The sequence below is a fragment of the Lygodium microphyllum genome, chromosome 16, assembly GCF_053477565.2.
Source record: "Lygodium microphyllum isolate KBCC chromosome 16, Lygodium_microphyllum_v1.1.10, whole genome shotgun sequence".
NCBI classification, from domain to species: Eukaryota; Viridiplantae; Streptophyta; class Polypodiopsida; order Schizaeales; family Lygodiaceae; genus Lygodium; species Lygodium microphyllum.
Window position 1 is genome coordinate 2,318,389 of NC_141150.1, and position 11,152 is coordinate 2,329,540.

Genomic DNA, 11,152 nt, shown 5'->3' on the forward strand with positions numbered 1-11,152 from the left:
AAAGAAGCAGAGAATATGGATGATGAAGCTGATGGAGAAACAGGTCCACTAGAAACTGATGAAGGACTCGACCTGTTTGTGGACTTGAATGATCCTGGATCGTTGGCTCATCCAGAGGATGCGCAGGTTTAGAGGGGGTGGATGTCGTGCTGCTGCGCATCCGAGCCGTATACACCTCCATTTTTTTTGTTGTGCATTTGTGTTATTTTTCCGCGTGTGATTCATTGTGTGTGAGATGCATTACGATAACCCGCATCCAATGTATATATTCCGTTAGTGTGTGTGTGTGATTCTGTTTGGATGCATGATGTGTGTGTGTTAGAAAAATATGAAAAACTGATGCCAAAGGACATTATCAAGCTGATAATTTCAATGATGATCTCTAAGAAAAGTGCAGGGAATTGTGGAATCAAAGGAAGCTTTGTTGAAGCCGACATTTAAGCTATGATGATAGAGGTTACACGAGAACAATGTAGACATAATATGCGGGACAAATCATTTTTGAAGAAGATACAATATCACTACATGTCATGGAGAAGAAGGGTCCATATGTCTTTGCCTTTGATGAGAGGAATTTCTGCAGTTGTCTCAAAGACTGCATCCCCATAGGACGTGTCAATCCAGCAAATTCCAGAATTTACCAATTAAAAAGAAGGTTCATGAGAACAATATCCACATGTCTTGGCAGCTGACAAAGTCTGAAGTAAAGGGGATATAGCGACTTGCCCTGTTTTGAGGGGAATCCGCTATAACTGGTGTGCTCTCTTTTAGGGGTACTTGGAATCTAATTTGGGGGATGCTGCTGGAAAAAGAGGGGGAGTCGTGGAAGAAGGATGGACAACAAGGAATTGGGGGCGAAGATATACACGAGTGTTGGGAAAGAGAGCTTTGATTTTTTTGGGAAGCACCTGTTGAGCGAATAACAAGTGCAGATGAACCGATGCCTTACGCTGCCAATTTAAAACGAATAGTTGTTCCTCAGATGGATGAAAACAAGCTTGTAACTGTGGAAGATGATGGCAAGGGGAAAGGAAGATGCAGATTTTTCCGATTGTGTGGAACTTGAACTCGAACTTCGTAGATTGAAGCTACGAAAAAACAATTGGGATTCTGATACATTCCAATTTTACGAGGTTCTAACTGAGCATGCATCTCAAAAACGTGTCTATGAGGTGGTGGCAAAGCCAGTAGTAGAGTATCTGGTAGGGTTCGTGTAGTTGTGAGGCTTCGCCCATGAAACACAGAGGAGCTGAAGGAAGACTTCGTCCAGGACGTCGTCATCTCCTCCGACGGCCAGTTTGCGCTCTCAGGATCTTGGGACGGCAAGCTCCACCTCTAGGACCTCAATGCTGGCACCACAACCCGTCGCTTTGTTGGCCACAGCAAGGACGTCCTCTCGGTCTCCTTCTCTGTTGACAACCGCCAGATTGTGACTACCTCTCATGATCGCACCATTAAGCTCTGGAACACGCTTGGTGAGTGCAAGTAAACCATCCAGGACGGGGAAAACGGGATCGAAAGAGAGACGTCTCTAGTAGGACAGAGAAACTCCCTTTTTCCATTAAGCTAAGAGTTGGAGGACGCAGGAACACAGGAATTGTAGAGACACAAAGATTGAGATGCTTCCGCTTTGCTTCTATTAAATCCAGTTCCTTATCGATAAGAAGAGCGAAATCTTCATCTGCAACAGCTGCTAGTCCTATCGATAAGAGGAACAGCTTTATACCTTCACAAGCATGATCAAGGAGAATGGTTAAGCTTCAGTGGTTTTCAGATGATTTCTGTCTAAAAGCATGACAATTGCAACGATAAGATCAGTACAAGATTTCTTCTACACACCAATGCAAGCTGCGCTCAAATCTCTTGGGACAAACTGGTTATACTGGTTATGTCAACAGTGATACTGTCTCTCCTGATGGTTCACTCTGTGCTAGTGGTGACAAGGATGGTGTAGCAATGCTGTGGGATCTTGCTAAGGGAAAGCGACTGTACTCACTTGATGCAGTTGACGGCCCTTGATTGATTCTTCCAACCTCCTGATACCTGTTTAAGAACGGGACTGTACTGCTTTGAGATCCCATAAATTACTGGTTTTTCGTATTTGATAGAAACCTCTAAGAGCATCAGAAATCAGAAGTGTTGTACAACAGCTGGTTCTCTGCACTAAGGGACATGCTTGACTGGATTATTAGTTAATGCCCATTATTCTGTTCAATGTAACTGTCATCATACACCTGAATGCAAAATAGTTTATGAGATACTTCAGATTTTTTTCTGAACATGAACTTCATGTAACTCACTTGACAAGGAATATAGTGAACTTTGGCATCAAAAATTTGATTTCTTCTTGTTAGTCTCTTCACTTGTTGCAACTTGAACTCCGTGTTCAGCAGCCCTTACAAGAAATCTACGACAACGCAGCTGCACGTGAACAGCTGCTTGCAGACCCGCAAAAATGCACATCAACCGATTGCTACGTGTGAACCACGTGGGGGAGGCGCTGAGGGTTTTTTGGGTGTGTGTTGTTTCCTGCGGGAACATGGCTAGGATGGGGAAGGGGGCTTAGGAAGAGGATAGGGGAAAGGGGGGTTTAGGGAGAGGTAACTAGGGGGTTTGTGTGTGGGTGTGGGAATGGGGGCTTGGAGGGGGGGGGGGGGGGGGGGGGGGGGGGGGGATTGGGAGGGATGGGGGGAATGGGGGTTTGGAGGGGGGGTTGGTGGGAGGTGAGAGGGTATATGGCGATCGGGCCTAGGGAGGGATGCAGCGCCAGGCGGACGGGCAGCAGAGGAGGCGTCAGGTGGCAGGGCCCAAGGAGGGGCACAGCGCCAAAGGGGCGGGCGACAGAGGAGGCGTCAAGTGGCGGGGCCCAGGGAGGGGCGCAGCACCAAGCAAAGGGTGGAGGGGGGAGAGAAGGGAGGAAGGAGGAAGAGGAAGAGGAAGAGGGTGATGAAGGGAGGAGGAAGGAGGGAAAAGGAGGAGGGAAGCAGATGGGGGAAGGAGGAGGGGAGGGAAGGTGGAGGTTACGGGGAGAGAGAGGGAGGGGGAGGAGAGAGAAAAGAAAGAAAGAAAGAAAGAAAGAAAGAAAAGAAAGAAAAGAAGAGGAGAGAGGAGAGAGAGGAGGGAAGGGGGAGAGAGAGGATAACGGACACGGGAGGGGGGTAATAATTTTTTTAATTAATTAATTAATTAATTAAGAAATAGAGAAAAAGACGAAAGGCATGCCCCCGTCCCGCACGCAGGCACGGGGCGGGGTAAAAAAATTTACCGTGGCGTGATTGGAACGGCACCAGGATGTCGACACGGGGTGCGCATGCGCGATCGGGGCGTGTGGAGACGCGTAAAATTGAAAACGGCGCATTCACGCGCAAGACGAGTCGCGCGAGACACGTCAAAACAAGGAAAAATTAATGTCTCACAATCCGGGCATCGAAATGAAATAGCGTAAAAATAAAAAATGTGTAGGACGGCAGGGGGAAGACAAGGAAAAAGTGCAACGGGGGTTCCGAGGGGAAGACATGGCGTTCACATGCAAAAAACGCAAAAAGGGTCCAAAAAACGCAAACGAAAATTAATATCGGAAGATCCGTACATCGGAACGAAGTGCACGAAAAATGAAAAATGTGCGGGGGATGGAGTTTCAGAGGCTTGTCATGTTAAAATGCAGTTCTGATAGGGGTCGAAGGCGTTCACATGCAAAAAATACCAAAAAGACACTCAAAAACACTTTTAAAAATTAATAATAAGAAATCCAGAAGTCGAAATAAGGGGGAGAAAAAAGGAAAAATATAGGGAAAGGCGCATTGGACATGGGTGTCAAGTCAAACTAGAATTCCGATGCAAACAAGGCAAGTTCACATGGAAAAATGTCAAAAAGACGCATGAAAAGGTCTCGAAAATTTGCAAAATTAATATGGGACAAACAGTGCATCAAAAGGACATGGAGTAAAAAGGAAAAATGTCAGGGGGAAAGGGTAGGACAGGGCATGGCAGATCACGGTTCCAAAGCAAGCAAGATGCGTTCACAAGGGAAACGGTCTAATTTTTGCAAAATCCCTCAAAAATTAATAACTCAAAAACTGTGCATCAGAACAGGGGTGGGTAAATAGAAAAATTGGACAATTCAAAGGGATGAACAAGGCTATAAGTTTAGATTGGAATTTGGGGAAACATAGGGTGCGTTCACATAGAAACACAACAAAATAAAGGAGAAAGGGAAATGGAGGAGGAATAGCCCTAAGGGAGGGGAGACAATGGACGGGTGGGTGGGGAAGGGACCCTAGGAGGGTAAAAGAAAGTCATGGCATACATGCATGATCAAAGTGAGGCATATGCAAGGCGGTATGCAAGGTAGACGCGCAGGGACGTGGGGTGACACTTAAAACCTTAACGGATAGGGTTGACGGAGTAACAGGGACCTAATACCACACGATAGACCATCCGCTAACGTCCCCCCACTTAAAACATGAACATCACTGACAAAACAAGGTGTAGGGTTAGAAAAACTTGGCCCATGTTGTCGAGAATCAAGGTTGACTGTCGATGGCACGTCCACTGTCGTTGTCGGCTGTAGGAGGTACCAAGATATCTTCACAGCACACGTCCTTCGTGGCAGGGACCACACAGTAGCACCCAGGGAGGTAGCTGGTTGAAGGAATCGCAGGAAATTTGTCGATGATAAGTAATGTTGCACTCAACGCACAATCACTCATATGGAATGAAAGAGCAGTCACTCGCCCCATGACTAATTTCACTTGAGGAAAGTAGGATGAAAACCTATATCTCACACCCGGTTTAGGAAGCGACAAAAAAATGGTGCAGAGGGAGTATGCCAGGGTGCACAATTGATGGTGCATTAGTGCGTCCAACCCGTCTGGCATAGGTGCAAGGAGGAAGGCAAGGGAGCCTTACAGTGCAGTGTACAAAACAGGGTGACTTATCATGTGATGATGGCAGAAACCCAGCCCATGGGTGCATAGGGAAATGGAAACGTACCTGACTCCAAAGGTCGTAACATCCCTCAATCGCACCTCTCGGTAATTGATCGAAGAAACTCTAGTCACACTCAGCCCACCCTCTGTCTCACGCTCTGCTGAAAGATACAGAGGGCAGCCCTTGTCTTGAAACCCATTGATGTAATCCTCACGGTCACATGTGCAAAGGTTGTATGCCTTGTGCGCATTTGATGGTGCAACTGTGCATCCCACCCTGTGCCAACATACTGTGCAAGAAGGAAGGCCAGGGAACCTTATGGTGCAGTATACAGAAATAAATCGTGCTTTGTGCATTGCGAGGCCCATCCCATGCGTGCAACACTTCATTCACACTTCTCACCTCTCATTTGATTTGAAGGGAAAAGACTGGTCACTCGCCCCACCCTCTGTCTCACTCTCTGTTTGATAGTTATAGAGGGCAAACCATACTCACTTCCCCATCCAGTTAGGATGAAAGCTCGCGTCATTCGATTGTTTGTCGATGAAGATCGCGTCGTCAGTTGTTGAAGAGGCATACCCAGGGAGGTAGCCATCAGATCAAACATTGTGTTACATAGGACATGGCGTCTGCTAGAGGACTGTCAAATGCTCTGCAGAAAGGCATAGGACACAGCATACCAAGGTAAGCAGCTTTGGAACTGGATCCTGGGGATGTCAATTGATGAATCCACTTTCTGGACTGCTGGGTGTTGCCACCTTTTCCACAGCCAGCTTCCCACCCAAGGGTTTTAACCACCTTTTCTTGGAATGAGGCCTGCTATGACAGGGAATTTCTTCCTTTTCTCCCATAACAGTTTTTTTCCTTTTCTTGTTTTCTTGGTTTTTTTTATTTTCTTTTTTTTTTCTTGTTTTTTTTCTTTTTTCTTGTTTTTACCTATTCTCGAGGGTGTCTCCACCTTTTCTTGAAGAATAGGTCGGCATGACAGGGACCGAAGTCCTTTTCTCCCATGACCGATATGTATATTTTTTTCTTTTTTCGAATTAAGCAAGGGAATGGTAGAAATACCATTTTTCAGAACCATCCTCGCCACTATCGCTGGTGAAAAATAGAGGATAAGAGATCAGGGCTAGAAGGTGGGGCTGAGGGGACAGAGGGTTGCGTCCACCTCATCAGGAGTGGCTAAAGAACAGCTATCAAAAGTAGCATCATAAGAGTTACAGTGCCATGCCAATGGGGGAAACGATCAGGTGACCGTGATTGTCAAGATCCCCAAGGAGGGAAGTACTTTTTGAGGCGATATCCATTGATCAGGAAGGCATCATCAGAGGCATCAACGGTCTGCACTTGGACAGAGCCATTAGGATTGACAGCAAGTACCTTATATGGGCCCATCCACCACTATTGAAGCTTGCCAGGAAACTTGCCAAATCGTGAATCATAGGCTAACACCAAATCACCTTCTTTGAACTCCTTGTGCTTGATGAAGCTGTCATGGTAAGCCTCACGGCGAGCTTGAGTGGCTTCCATGCACTGTAGAGCCATCCTGCGAGTTTCATCCAAACATTCCAACTGCAGGAGACGGCGTTGCAGTGAATCATCATCCCCCAAACGCTCTTTAATAGCCACTTCCAAAGAGGGAAATTCCAGTTTAACAGGGAAAACAGCTTCTATACCATACACCATCTGGAAGGGTGTCTATCCTGTAGCTGCTTTATGGGAGGTTCTGTACGCCCAGAGGGCCTCTGTAAGTCGATCATCCCAATCACGACAATGTGCAGCAATCGTCCTCGTCAGAATTGAGTAGAGGATGCGATTGGTGACTTCGACTTGGCCATTGGCTCTGGGGTAATAAGGAGTGGGCCACATTCACTGTTGGCTCTGGGGTATACCATGATGGGTGAGACCCATTCACTGTTAGCCACTGGATAGATGAATTGCGCTTCCAAAAGCTTCAGTAGCTCTGCTTTCACCAATGTGGAATAATTCGGGTTCATTCGCCTCTGTCGTTGCCGTACTGGCTTTGGCATCAGACTCCAAGTCAATATGATGCTGACATATTGTGGGATCAATCCCCTTTAGGTCTTTGTAGAACCATGCAAACATGTCCAAATTCTCTTTCAACAAGTTGTACAAGGTTGACAACTCCTCTCCTAATAGGCCGCTACCCACCTTCAAGTGGCGTTCAGTGCCATTTCCATCCACCAAGGTTAACTGCCTTTCACCTTCTACTTCACGGATGAAGGTCCCACGGACTGCTTCTGGATACAAATCTGACTCCTTCAAGGGAGTGGTGTCCTCATCTGATGTTCCACTGGAACCAACTTCTTCTTTTGTTGGAGACTTAGGTTGCTCCTTGAGATATTGAAATGGGATCAGCGTTGTCTTGGTTTTGGTTTGAATGTTAATTATCTTAGAGCTTGAGGACTCCCCTTCAGAGGATGCATCCAAGAATGTTACAAAACAAGGGCTCTCGGAATTCTGTTGTGGCCTTGGGATTGGTACTTGTTGATAAGGAGCATCATCATCATCCTTTCTTGACAAGTGTGGATGGGTGCGACAAGAACCACTGATAAAAGACGGCTTATTTTGCTTGATCCACTTCTTATATAGGCTCTGCCTATGGAAAGATCCATTTACCAATTCAAAGGGTACCATTACCATTCTGTCCCACAACATGGATTCTTCTGCTTCTGAAGCTTCTGGAACTCCCTCCTCATCTATGCCTATGGGTGGAGTGGTTTCTTCTATCTCGCTTTCAAAGTCTCCAATAATTTTTTCTGCCTCGCTTTCAAAGTCTCCTTCTTCAAATTCATCATCATCCTCTTCAGACTCCGGCTTTGCCTTTGTAGGCACCCTGTAAGAGAAGAACATGTCCTCTGCTTTGCCTTCTGCCTCTGTCTCTGGCTTTGCTATGGCCATGTAACAGGGAGAGCAGTACATCCATGCTTCTATCTCACTGTCAGAAGTGATTTCGGAAATCGTTCCTAGTTCAAGCAGGAAGTATTCACCCATTGATAATAGCTTTGCATCTTTTGGGAGTTGGCTTACAGTACCCACTGTTAAGGAACGTGGCTCTATTTTCTTGGGAAGGATTTATTTGACAACATCTTCTTCTGCTGATGTTCCATCTGTAGCCTCATTGGGGGAGTCAGAAGATAATTCCAAGGAGGTGGATCCATGTCCTTTTTTAGCACCATATAGCTTCAGCACTACTTTATTGGGTCCTCTACCCAAGGTCAAGGTTCCTTTGAACCAATCCGTCCTTGCTTGGGCTTCAAAAAGCCATGGTCTTCTCACTAACAGGGGGTAGGATGTACCATAATAGTTTGGCTTCACCACTAGATAGGTTAGCCAATAATCTTTCCCAGCCACTATAGTCTTCACATATGGGAGAATGCCCAAAGGCTTAATTCTACTTTGATCCGCCAGTTTGATGAGCCATTGAGTTGGTTGCATACCTTGTAGGCCTAGATCCTTCATTGTCACATCCATCATAATGTTCACTGATGAGCCACCATCAATCAGTGCATTTGCAATAAAGCAGCCTTCTATCCACACGCCAGTCTTTGGGGTACCAGGATCTAGGAAGGCGTTAGCCACATCCACTTCTTTTACAAGCTCTGGAGCTTTGTTGGACTTTGTTGCTGTTGAGGGAGCAATCCTTAAGCCACGTCTTCTTATCAGTATACTTTTGAACCTTTTTCGGCAACTGGGAGACAACATCAACAATTGTTGGAATGTGAGGTTTGGTTTGAAGGTATCTAGATCTCTGACCAGATCATATTCCTTAATAGGATCCACTGGCTTCTCTAATCCGTTAGGGAATGGGGTGACACCCATCTTCATTTTCCTTTTTTCTTCCAACTGGGGCATCATGGGGACTTCTTCTGCCACTTGTGGCACTTCCTCCCCTTCTATCTCCTAGACCTCTGGTCCTATCTCTGGAACTGTCTTTGTGACTCTCTGTGGCACTGTAGTGCTCTCTACGGCACTGTAAGTCTCTGTTTTGTTCTGTTCTTCTATTGGAAGATTGAACTTCATTGTTCTGGCAGGAGGATTATTTTCTTTCTGGATAGGTGGTTCCTTCTTCTTTGCACGCATGATGGCAGCAACTTCCAATTCCACTAAATTGGAGATAAGCTCTTGGGCCTTGGACGGATTATGAGTAGCACTGTTTTTCCCTGGTTCTAGGCTTGGATAGTCTTTTGCAGTGTGGCCTTCTCCTTTGCATCGACTACATAAGGGCTTATAATCCACTGACCATCTGGGATTTGGACAATTTGGTGAAATGTGTCCCTTTTCTCTGCATCTATAACACGCCACTTCTCATCTCTGACCACCACCAGACTGTCTTCATCTGTAACTTTGGGATGGAAATCTTCTGGGTCTGAAATTAGGACCAAACTCCCTAGGCTTTGGTCCAATATCCTGTGTTGTCATTTTGGATTCCAGCAAGTTGAATCTTGTGTCTTCTTCCTTCCTTCTCCTATCATGCATCTCCTTCAGGGAGCAAATATCCTCTGTATGGTTCTCCCGCAAACAATAGGAACAGAAAGCTCTAGGAATGGTTGGTTTTCGTGTACATTCAGTGGCTAAAGGGCCTGCTTGATGACACTTACCACACCAAGTATTTGACCACATCACATCTCTTCCTGCTCTTGCAACGTTGGATATACTAGCGGTATTCACTTTCAGCGTCTGTAGCTGCTCTGTAATCACATCCATCAACTCCTTTTTTATATTTGCAACTGAGTTGGATAAATAATCCTTCAAGCTTTCTCCTCCTAAGGCACTGGCAGTAGGGTTTTGAGGAGTCTGTGTAATCACTGCATAAACAGGTTGGGCTGGTGCAGAGGGGTCTCTGTTCTGATTCTGATTCAGAGCTCCTGTTTGAACTGTTGGCTGTTGGCTCCAGTTGGTAGGGTTCCACTATTGCTACTGATTTGGCATTGGGGAAATTGGTTGGGACCATTGTTGTTGTGGTTGAACCATCATTTGAGGCATTGATTGTGGCCACTGTGGATTTGGTGCACTGTACCTATGATACTGGGGGTATCTCTTTGTAGGGGTAGGGGACAGTCCCTGGGATTGCATTTGGTGGGTACGTCAATCCTGACATCAGAGGAGGTAGGACCCTCTTCCTGGATTCATCGCCAATCTAGCTTCCACTTCATCGTACAGTCTCGCACCTTCTATTGTAGCTTGCAGTGTGGCTGGTCTTTGCAGCTCCACAAACTTACGAACTTCTGGTTGTAATCCTCTGAGAAACACTCCCTTTTGAATGCCATCATCTAGATCATGGTTAGTCCATCTCTTTAGGATGGATTCCATTCATGAGACATAAGCTTCTACTCTTTCTCCAGAGGACTAACTTAAATTCATGAACTCCTCTCGCATCCGCTCTTCAAAACCTTCACGCCTGAATTTAGTGAGGAAGGCCAACTTCAGGTCTCATCCCATGTGCCAAAAGTTCCTGCTGCTTGTCTCTCATACCACTGAAATGCCACGCCCTTGAAAGTGGCGGGGAATATTGCTAACCAATGCTTAGGTTCTGGCATTGTTAGCCACACATGCTATCATAAACTTTGCTACATGAAGATCAGGGTCTTCATTGTACTCTCCCTTAAAAATTGGCAACGGGACTACATTTGCTGGCCTATCATCAATATTTCCAAGATGGATCTAGCTCTGGAAGTGGACCTCCAGCAGGAGGAGGAAGGGCTTGATGTGCCATTGGGACTTCTGTAAAGAGTTCCCCAAGGGCATCAAAGGCAGCTTCTCCTGCTAGCTCGTTCTCGGTTTTGATTCTTGCTTTCTCTCTTCTCACGTACCTCTGGACTCGTTCTAACGCTTGCCTCTTTATTGCGTCATTCATCAGGGGGTTGACTCCACTATGTTGTTAGTGCTCCATGTCAAGATTGTGGGAGAGAAGGAAGGAGTCTCACTTGTAGCTTTCTTGCTTGCACAATGGGGGAATACACACAAGGGTGGAGGCTGAAAACTGTTTTTCTCTTCTTAGTTGTGTAAGCCAAAAAGAACACTTGTACAAAGAAAAAGAAGAACCCTAGATATGGGTCTCAAACCAAACTCAACTAACTAAGGTGGCATACTAACTGAGCCACGAACTAGAGTAGATAAGGATAGCTATCATGTAGCTATTATTCAGGGGCGGTGTACCAACCGCATCTGCAACTGACAAGTCGATGACATAAATACACAA

The 11,152-nt window shown here is 45.9% G+C and overlaps 1 pseudogene; it reads left to right on the top strand.

Moving 5' to 3' along the window:
• Positions 1-940: 940 nt before the first annotated feature.
• LOC148022465 (small ribosomal subunit protein RACK1 pseudogene) lies at positions 941-2,019 on the top strand (annotated as a pseudogene).
• The last annotated feature ends 9,133 nt before the right edge of the window (positions 2,020-11,152 follow it).